Here is a 15,937-nt window from a genome sequence, read left to right as displayed (position 1 = left end):
GGGGGCGAGCCGTCTGTGCCGATGGCCTTTGTCCATCCAGAGGCATCAAACAACTTGCTGGAAGCGCTTCACGGCGCTTCCATTGACGAAGATCACCGCACTATCATGAGTGCGGTGGTCGAGAAGGTTCGGTCCACCAAAAGCGAAGTGACCGAAGCCTGTGCTAGCCTCCTAACAGGCTTTGAGGTAAGTAATCAAATTATGAGAAAATATCACATCATAGACAGTAGCTCCTGATGCTTTGTTTGGTGTTCGCAAAGAAAGGCCGAACAGAGGATCAAATAATAATCACAGGAGTCTAATCAAAATATGTCTATGTGAATAAGCAGGCTTCACTGCTGGCCGCCGCCGCTCGTACTGCGGAGGTCTCCGGACTGAAGCGGGACCTTGAGTGGTCCAAGGAAGAGCTTGGCCTTACCAAGAGGGAGCTCGAAGAGAACAAAGGTAAGTGATACCCCGTTTGTATATTGATAAAGGAAAAAAGTGGTTATTAGATCATAGGATCATCATGAATTTTGTTAGGGGCCACGACCGAAGTGGTGGCCCTGAAGAAGGCGTTGTCCGAGGCCAAAGACAAAGCGGCCAAGGAGCGCATCAAGTGCGAGAAGCAAGAGGCCCGAGTCGGCGAGGTTCAGCAAGAGCTCCAGGATTTTGTCAAGAAATACGAGTCCTTGGAGTGTGACTCTAAGACGCAGGGGTCCGAGCTTGCGAAGGCCCTCGAGAACACACAAAATGCCAAGGCCGGAGCCCAAAGGCCCTTCAGGATATTCAGGCGGTCAAGAAGATAGCGGCGGGTAAGGCATTCATTATGCAAAGCAAGCATGTGAAGGAAACTTTCCTTTTACTTACCCGAATTCGGAGCTCTCCAGGAGCGTTCGCAGATCTACCCAGCAGCGTATCGGATGCCGCGGAGTTCTACCGGGCCGAGGAAGGGAGCTCGACGGAGAAGTTGTTCTGGTCTCAATATACTGGGACCGAACATCCGATGCCCTTGAGCGACCAGCTGAAGCAACTGGTTGAGCTTCACAAGGCGGCCGAACTGGCCATGAAGGGTCTCATAGTCCGGATGTGGCCTGGCGAGCCCCTGCCTGGCAGCTACTTCGGCCTGGTAAAGCAGCTTGTGAATGCCTGCCCACGGTTTGAAGTCATAAAGTGGTCTGTCTGCATTGAAGGTGCGCGCAGGGCCTTTGCCCGTGCAAAAGTGCACTGGGCGAAGATGGACGCCGAAAAGCTAGTGAAGGAGGGGCCACCGGAGGGCAAGGAGCATCGCCACCCCGAAAAGTATTATGACAGTGTCCTGAAGGGTGCCTGCCTTGTGGTGAAGGAATGTGCTAAGGATGTAATATTTGAATGAATGTACTCATGTGATCCTGTAATATGAAAACGAGTTCATGTGCGCTATATAACGCTTGTCGATTTAAAATATTACCTTCTATGCGGCCGTTTACAAAATCTGAGAGTTGGTCAGTCGTCGGCTTCTGCCCCCATGTAAGTAGTACTGAGGTGTTCGGGATAAATCTTAAACACTCTTTATCCAAAAAATTGGTCCTTTAAGGAGGTGTTTAGCGCAGCGAACAAGGCAATCGGACTATACAGCTTTATCACTCTCACTTAGCCATAGAAGTCTACAATTTTAAATTTTGGCGAAGCCCCTAGTATTCGAAAGGCCGAACTTGGGGCGCTATATACGCCTAAATCGGACAAGGCCGATTCCTCGCCCGAAGCGGAAAAAATCTTTAAGGATTTGAGACCTCTCGAACAGTGACCAGCTCTCGCCGCATCATGACAGTCAGTTTTCGACTTTCTCTACTAAGGTGCTCGTCCGGAAGAACCGGGACACAATCACAGTAGTTCTCCCAGTGCTACCTTAGCCGATATAGCGGAACGTAAGGTACCAAAACATGGGAGCCGGGCAAACCCAACTATTGACCCAAGACATGATTCGGAGCTGATGCATATAATGCTATAAGTTCAGGGTGCTGCACTGTCAAAAGTGTTCGGACTTTTCTTGCCGTGTTATGGGGTACACTGAAGCCCCTGGCGCACTAGACGTACTAGAATGTACAGGTGCAATTTGTCGTAAATAAGAAGACAGGGAAAAAAGATGAAGAAATGCAATAATAAGCTAACGATGTACATTGTTATTTAAATGATACGTCAAAGCATATGTATACAAGTAGTGCAATAAGAGAAAAATAGGACTATTTGACATGTCCTATCCAAGGGCAGGCTGTGTGTGGGTATGTAAAATAGGTATAGCGATCGTTATCAGAGACCACCTGGGGATTCCCTTGTACGTCAAAGCTTCTTGCTTCCTTGGTGTTTCCTTCCCGTGATGGGTTCGATAATCAGGGTATCGGAGAGGGCCTTTAGAGAATAGGGTCCTGAAAGGAAGAAAATGGTAAAGATATACGGGTCTTGAGGCGGTTGAGCTGCATTGTGGGCCGTGCCATAGCCGTGCCTCCGCCTATGCCCATGGTATCCTGAGTGTGTAATTATGTACGCGCGACGCAAATTTCGCCGCTTGACTGGCACTAGGATGGAGGCCGAATTGCTAGGCGAGCTCTGAACATGCTGGGCGATCCTGTTGCAGGGTACTCCGGACTCGCTTGAAGGTGTCCGGGGGCTATATCACCGAATTGGCGGTTTGCCTCAGAAGACTGCTTTGTACTTCTGCTGCGAGGGCCGCCGTGTGCTCCTCCGTACAGAGCGAGCGTTCTGTGTTTCCATTAACTGTTATAACCCCGCGAGGTCCTGGCATTTTGAGCTTGAGGTATGCATAATGCGGTACCGCATTGAATCTGGCGAATGCGGTTCGTCCGAGCAGTGCGTGATAGCCATTGTGGAAGGGGACAATATCGAATATCGACTCCTCGCTTCGGAAGTTGTCCGGAGATCCGAAGACCACTTCTAGTGTGATTGATCCCGTGCAACAGGCCTCTACACCTGGTATGACACCTTTAAAGGTGGTTTTTGTGGGTTTGATCCTCGAGAGGTCGATACCCATTTTGCGCATTGTCTCCTGATAGAGCAGGTTCAGGCTGCTGCCCCCGTCCATAAGGACTTGAGTGAGGTGAAATCCATCAATGATGGGGTCAAGGACCAATGCGGCAGAACCTCCATGACGGATAGTTGTAGGGTGATCCCTGCGATCGAAAGTGATCGGACAAGAACCCCATGGGTTGAACTTTGGGGCGATTGGCTCCACCGCATAGACGTCCCTTAGTGCACGCTTGCATTCCCGCTTGGGAGTATGGGTTGCGTATATCATGTTAACCGTTTTCACTTGGGGAGGAAATTTCTTCTTTCCTCCTATGTTCGGCGGCCGGGGCTCCTCCTCGTCGTTGCTATGCAGCCCCTTTTCCTTGTTTTCGGCATTCAACTTGCCGACCTGTTTGAACACCCAGCATTCTCTGTTGGTGTGGTTGGCTGGTTTATCGAGGGTGCCGTGAATTTGACACGAGCGATCGAGTATGCGGTCCAAACTGGACGGGCCCGGATTGCTTCTTTTGAATGGCTTTTTCCGCTGACCGGATTTAGAGCCACCAAATCCGGCATTGACTGCCGTGTCTTCGGCGTTGTCACCGTTATTTCGGCGCTTGTGTCTGTTGCGACGTGGCTTGCCATTGCTATCTCTGGCATCTGGATTGCCATGATTTCTTGATGTATTGTTGCTACGAGCCAGCCAGCTGTCCTCGCCCGCACAAAAGTGGGTCATGAGTGTCATGAGGGCAGCCATGGACTTTGGCTTCTCTTGGCCGAGGTGTCGGGCGAGCCACTCGTCGCGGATGTTATGCTTAAATGCCGCTAAGGCCTCAGCATCCGGACAGTCGACAATTTGATTCTTTTTAGTTAGGAACCGAGTCCAGAATTTCCTGGCTGACTCCCCGGGCTGTTGGGTTATGTGACTCAAGTCATCAGCATCCGGTGGTCGCACATAAGTGCCCTGGAAGTTGTCAAGGAATGCGTCTTCCAAGTTCTCCCAACTGCCAATGGAGTTAGCCGGCAGGCTATTCAGCCAATACCGAGTCGGTCATTTGAGTTTTAGTGGGAGGTACTTCACCGCGGGCCATGTGGATGTGGAGGAGGAAATCTTCAATCCATACCGCGGGGTCTGTTGTACCATCATATGATTCAATCTTTACGGGTTTAAATCCTTCTGGGAATTCATGATTCATTACTTCGTCGGTGAAGCATAGGGGGTGTGCGGTGCCTCTGTGTCGGGCTATGTCACGACGCAGTTCATATGAGTCTTGTCTGCTGTATTCGGCCCGGCCGGATTTGCTTTTAGTATATCCGGCGTGACGGTCATCGTCATGCATTGGGGTGCGCCTCCGTGATCCGTAGATCGATCTTGTATGTCCTGCTTTGTTTTCCAATACGTCTCGCAGGTCCTACGTGTTGCCCCGGGCCTTGGTGTTTTCATTTGACTGGCGACGGGGTGAGGGCTGGACTTCGGGCTGATATGCCTCTTTGTCTCGGCCGCGAGGTGGCCGGTCAGCCGCATCATACGCTGGTAGTGTAGGCTTTAATGCTTCCTCCTCGAGTTGGTGATAGACCATATAATTCTTTGATACCACTTGATAGAGGCTAAGGTGTCCCGATGTTTCAATGAGATGGTGGCTATCGTTTTCTGTGGGAGTCGACCTTGATGATCCGACTACGAACGTGCGAGACGTCGCGCCTTAGCAATCGCTAAACCAACTTCCGAGAGTTATTGACCACGCCGGAGCACGATCAACCTGACCACGAGGGTCTGTTTCCTGCGAGCAAACGAAGAACAAGCAAGAAACTGAGATTGCAATCGGGATATTGCGAATATAAGATGAAAGCTTTATTGATCAAGGTGGGGTTCTGTGACGTCTTGGTCTGGTCGTTGGACACAAACGAAGTACGCGAAGTTGCAGCTATGGCGAACTTTTAATCTAAACAAAACCCAAGGAAAAAGCTACTAGATGGATCTACTTATATAGGAGCAAGGGGTGGCGGCCAAGGAGGTGGGAGGACGTCCCAAGGCATCCTAAAACTAACCCTAGGTCGTACAAGGCTCATGGGCCCAAGTGGAGGTGATGCAACACCTTTGGGCTTGTAGTTTGACTCGGATTCTGCTGCAATGTCAGATTGTTTCGTCCGTAACTCAACGCTCCGGACGAATTTGAAGGTGAATCCAATTGGGTTGAAAAGAGCACGAAATCTATTTTCCAACAAAACAAGAATCACCCAATTCGGAGTCCGTATGAAAAAGTTGTTGGCGTTTTGAGTCAGGTATGTCTGTGCAGTCCGAATCTGAATCCAGAACGTGAGAGACTTGGACTTTATCTTCTCTTGGCCCAAAAGTGACGTGAGAAGGACTTTTTGAACAAAACCTAAACTTCTTCTTTTCCCTTATCTTCATATGTGGATTGTACAAATGTCCCATACACCTGCAATTAGACAAAACACAAAAGTGTGTGAAGTATTTTTGTTCTGGATAACATAAATAGATTATTGAATAGTTTGCATTAGAAATCACCTGACAAATATGCATGTATGCAATATTTTTGGTCGTATCCAAGGTAGTCATGTCCTCATCATCCTCCCCTTTTTGAAAACAAAGCCATCCTCGGCGTTGCTTAATCTGAAATGTGGCTAACAAAAGAGACAAGGTGTACATGTTGTATATGTATATGTCATCCAGTTTAACTTCCCTTGATTTTTGCACGTATGACACATGTATACATGAGTAACTTTCATAGTTCATAAAAACTAAAGCCAAAAAATTATCACAAGAAGTAGAAGGCATGAAAATATTAGAACTCAGTTTGCACATATAAGTGAAGCTCTTATTCATTTCAAAAGATTCGCAATGTTCATCATTAAACCATCCCAACTTTGGTGAATAAAACTTACTTGCATCAAATTTACATGCTACAACATGCTTAAATAAGCAAACATGCAATAAGTCATTGGACACAGAATCATCACCAAGATTGGAGGCAATATCAAAATGATTAAACATTAGTTCTTTTGCATCAACAGTTAATTCAATGGGTGCACTCAAAATTGTTGATATTTCAGTTGTTTGATCACATGACGCATTCATGACAGTAACAATATTCTCTAAAATAGGTGGTGTGCTCAAATCAACAGGTAACTCAATACATGACGCATTCAAGTTAACTAGGCATGCATCATTCTCATGTGAAGTTATATCATCAATACCTTTACTGTTACCTTGTGGCAAAGATGTAGCTGATGCAGGTACGGACGTTGACAATGTACCATACCCTTGAGATGATGCCGCGCTCATAACCCGAGGTGCAATGATGGAGTAACCCACCGGCGGTGGTGAGCATGAACTGGAATAGTAGTTGTTGTAGTCACCTAATGCATCCTCCTGTATCTGTCTCTCAAAGGTACAAGCACGGACATATATACCAGTAATGCAACGAGGAATATACTGAAATCTTGCCTGAATATCATGGTTCAAACCACCAAAAATCTATTCATTGTATCATTCTCAGATTCTTCTATGTCACAATGATGCATATAAGATTTGAACTCTTGGTAGTAAGCATGAACAGTGTTGTTGCCTTGTTTAAATTGTTCAAATTTGCGAAGCAATTCACGATGATAATAAGGAGGGAAAAATTGTTGTCTCATTACAGCTTTCAAAACTTTCCAAGTTGTGGGTTGGTTATCAATGTTTTTCTTATAATATACACTCCACCAAACAGAAGCAAAATTAGTAAATGCTCTAGTGGCTGCTCGCACTCGCTCAAGTTCAGAAAAGTCATGGTGACTAAAAACTTGTTCTACTTTAAGCTCCCAAGCTAGATAAGTAGTAGGATTAAATCTACCCTCAAATGACGGCAAAAAGATAACCTGACCATGTGCTTGTGTGTGTTGTCCCAACTCTTGTGATGGTGAAGATGTGTCCGTCGTCCAAGAACTTCTATCTTCAGAACCTGTCATGATTAGTAGAAACAAGAAACAAAATTCAAGAATAATGTTCCTATGAACTACTAGGGTGTGGTGGTAAAGCGCTCACAGTAAAGCAAATATCAATATCTTACAAGTTCTTACCAAGCAACAGGTGGTGACAGGCAACCAACGGTGTCAAATAACTCTGAAGATTGTGTAAAGCGATTGCCAGGGGAACGTACGTATACACGGTGTAGAAATATGTGGAGCTGGGTTGGCTATATATGGTAGCAAAAGATTAGCAATAATCAATTCAGAGATGCAATGTTGAAAAACGCTCAACGACGGTACTGTGCTGGTCCTAGGCTAGTGATGAGGACATCAATACCATTGTTACACCCACAGCCCCTACTGCTACATATACGGGACCAATTACTAGAGCTCGCGCACGCCAATTAAATTATCAGGTACTTTCGTTTCTTGGTAATGATTCTAATGTTCATGAGAATATGATGCTGCCTAAATTGGATACATTTGTTTTGCTTACAAATGAAGGGCCTAGCTTGGAGAAGGATGAACATTGGAGCAAGAACAAGCATGGAGATGATGCCATGCGCAAGGGGAACAAGAACGGAGTTACAAGTGATGATTTCAGGACTTTGAAGCCACCATAATGGGTGCATGAAGCCTTGGACGAAATATACAAGATGCCACTTCATAAATTTCGTCCCGAGGCTATTATAGGTGCTGCGTCACCTTTTTATTGGGCCAGGCCCATGTAATTTAGAAATACATAAGTATAGGCTATTTTTAGAGTCCGTATGTGTGGGGAAACAAGAGATAGGGTTGATTTCGGACCCCTCCACCAAGGGCCACGAAACTTCCCCTCTCTTCCTCCATATATACAGCCCTTAGGGCACCGTTTAGACTTTGGGTTTTGTTTGGATTAAAAGTTCGCCATAGCTGCAACTTCGCGTACTTCGTTTGTGTTCAACGACCAGACAAAGGCGTCACAGAACCCCACCTTGATCAATAAAGCTTTAATCTTATATTCGCAATAGCCAGATTGCAATCTTAGTTTCTTGCTTGTTCTTCGTTTGCTCGCAGGAAACAGACCCTCGTGGTCAGGTTGATCGTGCTCCGGCGTGGTCAATAACCTCTCGGAGTTGGTTTAGCGATTGCTAAGGCGCGACGTCCTCACACGTTCGTAGTCGGATCGTCAAAGTCGACTTCCACCAAAGCGATATCCATCATCTCATCGAAAGACGGGACACCTTTGCCTCTATCAAGTGGTATCAGATTTCCAGGTTGCTCGGTGAGATTTTACAGTTTTTCGTAGTTTAGATCGAGTCTGTTCTTCATACCTATAGTCCACGAAAGAGCCAAAAAAAAATTAGGGTTAGTTCATCCCATCCGAACCAATCTGAGCCTTGCATAATCTTTTCTGTATTTGCTTTGTTGAATTTGCGGTTGCATCATCGTGTCCAGTTGCTGGTCTTAGCGTCTAGTCTTTTAGAGTTTCGAGTTCTGTTCATAGGTTGTCACGTCGCCGCTGCCATATATCACCACCGCATCATCATCGTCGCTGTTGCCATATACCACCACCACTTGTTCGTAGTCTGTAGGATCATATTCTTGTGTGTTTCTATTGCTGCTAACCATGCCAGGATCACAAGCCGACGAGATTGACTGGGAGAATTTATCGAACAAGGAGCTTCATGATAAGTTTCAGCAAATGATGACTGAACAGGTGCAAGATGTGCTGAACAATTTTGAAGAGGCCATGGAGAAGATCACTGGCCTTGAGAAGACGTTCGAAACAAAGCTTGATAACAAGTTTAATGAATTGCTCGCGCGTCTTCCACCACCACCACCCGCTGCACCTAACGCACCTCTCCAACAACAACAACAACAACAACTACCTCCACGTCGCGAAACAGACCTCCGCCGAGCAAGCCGTGTTCCTCTTGCGTTTGGCCAAACTGTTGGTGCTGCTGTTGATACTTCTGTGGCTCCTGCTGCTGATGCGGAGGAGGATGATTATGTGGGAGATTATGAGGATGAGGTTGATCAAAATCAGCACTACGTGCAGCCACCTGTACCACCACCAGCAGGTCGACCTCAGGTATATATTCGTAATGGTAGGCCTGCACCACCACCTCAGGTACGAGATGATGTCCATATTCCTAAACTGAAATTGAATATTCCACCATTTGAGGGTAGATATGTTCCTGATATATATCTTACTTGGGAGTTAGAAACTGAACAACGATTTACATGTTTACAATATCCCGAGGAGAGACGTGTTCCTGCTGCTGTTTGTGCTTTCACTAGTTTTGCATGTGTTTGGTGGTCTGAGCATTGTAGATTATATCCTATTCCGGCTACTTGGGCTGCTTTGAAAACTGCTATGCGTACTCGTTGGGTTCCACCATATTATCAACGTGAATTACTTCAAAAATTGCAGTGCTTAAGACAGGGAAAAAATTCCGTAGAAGAATATTATCAGGAATTACAAACTGGCATGATTAGATGTGGTATTGTTGAGGAGAATGAAGCTATGCTTGCACGTTTTATGGGTGGATTAAATAGAGAGATCCAGACGATTCTAGAGTATAAGGAGTATACTAATATCACTCGTTTATTCCATCTTGCTTGTAAAGCTGAACGTGAAGTGCAGGATCGACAGGCATTGGCGCGGACTAACTTTTCTGCAGGTCGACCTTCATCATGGACACCACGTGCATCATCTACTTCCATACGTTCTGCTACACCGGCGCCTCCGTTGGCTACCACCTCCAACCGTGATACAATAAAGCAGGCACAATCACCACTATCTGCCAAGAACACACCTTCTGGGCCTGCAAAGAGCTCTTCTTCATCCATGGCATCAACAGGGCAAACACATGATATTATTTGTCGACGTTGCAAGGGTGGAGGTCATTATGCGAGAGAATGTCCATCTAAGCGTGTGATGATTGTTACTGAGGATGGTGGGTATGAGTCCGCTAGTGACTATGATGAGGAGACTTTGGCTCTTATTACACGTGACGAACACGGTGGAGACGATTCTGATCATGAGACGCAATACATGGCTCTTGAAGATGCTGACAGGTATGAATGTTTAGTTGCTCAATGTGTTTTGAGTGTGTTGGTTACACAAGCTGAGCAAAATCAGAGGCATATTTTGTTCCATACAAAGGGAGTTGTGAAGGAACGTTCTGTTCGCGTGATCATAGATGGAGGGAGCTGCAATAACTTGGCTAGCATGGAGATGGTGGAGAAGCTATCTCTCACCACAAGACCACATCCACATCCTTACTACATCCAACGGTTCAACAACAGCGGCAAGGTTAAGGTAACACGTACTGTTCGTGTGCATTTTAGTATCTCTACATATGCTGATTATGTTGATTGTGATGTGGTACCTATGGAAGCATGTTCCTTATTACTTGGTAGACCATGGCAATTTGATAAAAATTCTGTACACCATGGTAGGAACAATCAGTATACTCTTGTTCATAACGATAAAAATATTACTTTGCTTCCTATGACTCCTGATTCCATTTTGAAAGATGATATTAATAGAGCTAATAAAGCAAAACAGGAGACAAATAAGAGTGAGAATCAGATTGTGGCAAAAGAATTTGAGCACCAAATGAAGCCTAATAATAAACCATCTACTGTTGTTTCTGAAATTAAATTGAAAAGTGCATGTTTACTTGCCACCAAATCTGATATTGATGAGCTAGATTTCAGCAAATCTGTTTGCTATGCTTTTGTGTGCAAAGAGGCATTATTTTCATTCGAGGACGTGCCTTCCTCTTTGCCCCCTGCTGTCACTAACATTTTGCAGGAGTTCGCTGACGTCTTTCCACAAGACGTGCCACCGGGATTACCACCTATTCGAGGGATTGAGCATCAAATTGACTTAATTCCCGGTGCTTCGCTACCCAACCGTGCACCATACCGTACCAATCCAGAGGAGACGAAGGAGATTATGCGTCAAGTACAAGAACTGCTCGACAAAGGTTATATACGCGAATCCCTTAGTCCTTGTGTTGTTCCTATCATTTTAGTGCCGAAAAAGGATGGTACGTCGCGTATGTGCGTTGATTGTAGAGGCATTAATAATATTACTATTCATTATCGTCATCCTATTCCTAGGCTAGATGATATGCTTGATGAATTGAGTGGCTCTACAATATTCTCCAAAGTTGATTTGCGTAGTGGATACCATCAAATTCGTATGAAATTGGGTGATGAATGGAAAATAGCATTTAAAACTAAGTTTGGATTATATGAGTGGTTAGTCATGCCTTTTGGGTTAACTAATGCACCTAGTACTTTCATGAGGTTAATGAACGAAGTTTTACGTGCTTTCATTGGACGATTTGTGGTAGTTTACTTTGATGACATATTGATTTATAGCAAATCTTTGGAGGAACATTTGGAACATTTACGTGCTGTTTTTATTGCTCTACGTGATGCACGTTTGTTTGGAAACCTTGGAAAGTGCACCTTTTGCACCGACCGAGTATCTTTTCTTGGCTATGTTGTTACTCCACAGGGAATTGAAGTTGATAAAGCCAAGATTGAAGCTATTGAGCACCGACCGAGCACCTTTTGCACCTTTTGCACCGACCGAGCAACCTGGAAATCTGATACCACTTGATAGACCATATAATTCTTTGATACCACTTGATAGAGGCTAAGGTGTCCCAATGTTTTGATGAGATGGTGGCTATCGTTTTCTGTGCGAGTTGACCTTGACGATCCGACTACGAACGTGCGAGACGTCGCGCCTTAGCAATCGCTAAACCAACTTCCGAGGGTTATTGACCACGCCGGAGCACGATCAACCTGACCACGAGGGTCTGTTTCCTGCGAGCAAACAAAGAACAAGCAAGAAACTGAGATTGCAATCGGGATATTGCGAATATAAGATGAAAGCTTTATTGATCAAGGTGGGGTTCTATGACATCTTGGTCTGGTCGTTGGACACAAACGAAGTACGCGAAGTTGCAGCTATGGCGAACTTTTAATCTAAACAAAACCCAAGGAAAGAGCTACTAGATGGATCTACTTATATAGGAGCAAGGGGTGGCGGCCAAGGAGGTGGGAGGACGTCCCAAGGCATCCTAAAACTAACCCTAGGTCGTACAAGGCTCATGGGCCCAAGTGGAGGTGATGCAACACCTTTGGGCCTGTAGTTTGACTCGGATTCTACTGCAATGTCAGATTGTTTCGTCTGTAACTCAACTCTCCGGACGAATTTGAATGTGAATCCAATTGGGTTGGAAAGAGCACGAAATCTAGTTTCCAACAAAAAAAGAATCACCCAATTCGGAGTCCGTATGAAAAAGTTGTTGGCGTTTTGAGTCAGGTATGTCTGTGCAGTCCGAATCTGAATCCAGAACGTGAGAGACTTGGACTCTATCTTCTCTTGGCCCAAAAGTGACGTGAGAAGGACTTTTTGAACACAACCTAAACTTCTCCTTTTCCCTTATCTTCATATGTGGATTGTACAAATGTCCCATACACCTGCAATTAGACAAAACACAAAAGTGTGTGAAGTATTTTTGTTCTGGATAACATAAATAGATTATTGAATAGTTTGCATTAGAAATCACCTGACAAATATGCATGTATGCAATATTTTTGGTCGTATCCAAGGTAGTCGTGTCCTCATCAGTTGGGGTAGCAACCTGCGCTTTGGGTAACTTTTGGTTGGGCGCTCGAGTTTGTATTCCTCGGCTGCCAGGACCTCGGTCCATCTATCCGCTAGCAGATCTTGATCAGCTTGAAGCTGTTGTTGTTTTTTCTTCAGGCTTTTTGTTGTGGCTATAAGCCGACGCTTGAAGCTCTCCTGCTCGACGGGATCCTTAGGCATGATAAATTCTTCGTCGCCGAGGCTCACCTTGTCTTCGGAGAGGGGCATGTAATTGTCATCCTCTGATTGTCTGTCTACCGCCTGTTCCTTAGGGCTAGCTTGCCCATCCTCCCGCTCGAAGCCTGGCTGGAGGGGATTGTCTTCATCTTCGGCACTATCCGTAGCGTTATTGTCTCTTGTGCCGGTATTGCTGCTTTTGCTATGGTGAGGCTTAGAGTGGCACCGATGACGCCGGTGCTTAGATTCCTTCTCGAGGGGATTATCCTCCGTTGCCTTATTGCCATCACTTTCTTTGGGGGTGTCCACCATGTATATATCATATGATGAGGTGGCTGTCCAGCGCTCTGTGGGCGGTGGTTCCTGTTCTTCTCCTGCATCGTCGTCCATACCGTCGATGTTTTCGGAGCCGAAATCAAGCATGTCGGTTAAGTCGTCGACAGTGGCTATTAAGTGGGTGGTGGGTGGGGAATGAATTTCTTCGTCGTCCGCTTCCCACTCAAGCCGGACATAATTCGGCCAAGAGTCTCTTGACAAGGAGAGAGACCTCAATGAATTTAGCAGCTCACCCAAGGGCGAGCGCTGAAAGATATCCGCGGAGGTAAACTCCATGATCGGTGCCCAATCAGATTCGATAGGCATGGACGCAGGCGGTTCAGAGCCTGTGGCTGGGGACGAATCCAAGGGTCCGGCAACACAGGTCTCATAGGAGGTGAAGTCAGTATTCGGCTCTATCACCGCTGAGTGTGCGGCCTCCATGGCGGGGTCCATCCACCCATCCTCGGACGGCACGGTCTGCTCCGGATTGAGGGCCGGAGTAGCCACAGGTGTGATCTCCCGAACACCGTCCGGCAGCAGAGCTAAGTCATGCTCGTCGTGACTGTAAGGCGCACCTGACATGGTCTCGAATCCGTCGAAGATCAAGTCTCCGCGGATGTCGGTAGTATAGTTCAAGCTTCCAAAACTGACCTGATGGCCAGGGGCATAGCTCTCGATCTGCTCCGGATGGCCAAGCGAGTTGGCCCGCAGTACAAAGCCGCCGAATATGAATATCTATCCAGGGAGAAAAACCTCACCCTGGATCGCATCGTTGCCGATGATCAAAGGAGCAATCAAGCCTTTACGTGACGGCACAGTGGAACTCTCAATGAAAGCACCAATGTCGGTGTCAAAACCAGCGGATCTCGGGTAGGGGGTCCCGAACAGTGCGTCTAAGGCTGATGGTAACAGGAGGTGGGGGACACAATGTTTACCCAGGTTCAGGCCCTCTCGATGGAGGTAATACCCTCCTTCCTACTTGATTGATCTTGATGATATGAGTATTACAGGAGTTGATCTACCACGAGATCGTAAAGGCTAGACCCTAGAAGCTAGCCTATGATTATGATTGTTGTTGTCCTACGGACTAAACCCTCCGGTTTATATAGACACCGGAGGGGGCTAGGGTTACACAGAGTCAGTTACAGAGAAGGAGATCTACATATCCGAATCGCCAAGCTTGCCTTCCACGCAAAAGAGAGTCCCACCCGGACACGGGACGAAGCCTTCAATCTTGTATCTTCATAGCCCAACAGTCCGGCCAAAGTATAGAGTCCGGCTGTCCGAGGACCCCTTAATCCAGGACTCCCTCAGCGGTCACTCCATCCGCACCCCCTCCTCTCGCCGACGAGCACAACCGCATCAACGGTGCTCGGTCCGGGGCGAGCCATCGCCCTCCGGTCGCCCCCATCACAGGAGCGGCCGCGACGCATGTGCTTCCTCCCGGACGAGCCAACCAGGCTGCTGCGCTCAACAGAGCCGTTGATCTTTGAGCACCAGCACCGCACGACCTCGCTAACCCGATGGTCGTCCCACCGTAGCGTGGGCGCGGCGCTGCCGCCGCCGCCGCTGGCACCATCCGGAGCCAGGTGATGGTGCGGTCCACATCATCGACATCCATGCCAAGCACGGCCACGGAAGCCATGGCACGAGCTCAGCTATTACTAAGGTTCCCGCTGGCAGCCGAGGAGATGGATGAGTGGCGTGGCACCATCCAAAGAATGCTCGGTTTCACCGAAGCTGGGGGCTCGCGACGAGGTTGCCCACTGAACCTCCCCAAGCAACAGCCACCGCCCGCGCCGCTAGCCGTACGAAGGGGGCCGTCCTCTTGGTTTAGTCCCCGCCACGGTAGCCGGCGAGGGTGCAGCAGAATCAAGACCCCGAGGACGTCTCGATGGCCTCTTTTGACCCTCGATGATGTAGGGTAGAACCCTAGTGGACCGATCTTTCACAAAAGGAGCGATTCCTGCGAAGAACATGAGGAGGGAAACGAGGGGAAAATCACGAGGGGAACACAAGAGAACACTCAAACCAACAAGAATGATCACACATGCGCTAGATCCTCGAAACACAAGGAGATACACGATCCAAATCCAACAAGGGACGATACAAAGGGTAGCCGGTTCTTCTCCGTGAGGAGGTCTTGAATCCACAAGGGGATCTTCCCGTAGAGGGGTCTTGAATCCAAGGTGGATCTTCTCCGAAGAGGGGCCGTGGTCTCTCTCAAGGAGTAGATCCGATATGGATGAGCGAAGCTCTATCTCACAAATGAGTTAACACAACGCTGACCCTAGAAAGGAGGTGGAGGTGGTCTATTTATAGTCTTAGCCACGAAGGGGTAAGTGGGAGAGGGGTACAAGGCCAAAGGCCCGCGGCTGCACACAGGCAGGTACCAGACGACCGGTGGGGGTCGGACGTCCGGTGGTTCAGGACGGACCGGACGTCCGGCGCGCGTCGGACGTCCGCTGATTCTTCTCGGGACAGGTGGCACCGGATTTCCGGTAAGCGTTGGACGTCCGGTGCCTGGGACTTGTCGGACGGCCGGTGTCGTCGGTCGTCCGGCGACTGTAGAGGGTCGGACGTTCGGTGGCTTCCAGTCTCTGCAGCTCCGTCTTCTTCCGTCTTCTCTTCCAGGCTTCCCTCGCGGATGGTGTAGGTGTTCCTTGGCGCTTGCACTCCTCCTCATCATTCATGATGTTCCGACAATACCTATGCATGCACATGAGAGGGGTGTCAAGTAGTATACCATCCTCAAAGGGGTCAAGTGAACACATGTAAAGGGGAAGATTCACCTTTAGGTATGAGAAGCAGATGTCGCACGTGTCA

The sequence above is a fragment of the Triticum dicoccoides genome, chromosome 6A (genome assembly GCF_002162155.2).
Source record: "Triticum dicoccoides isolate Atlit2015 ecotype Zavitan chromosome 6A, WEW_v2.0, whole genome shotgun sequence".
NCBI lineage: Eukaryota > Viridiplantae > Streptophyta > Magnoliopsida > Poales > Poaceae > Triticum > Triticum dicoccoides.
Note: the sequence above shows the minus strand (reverse complement) of the source record.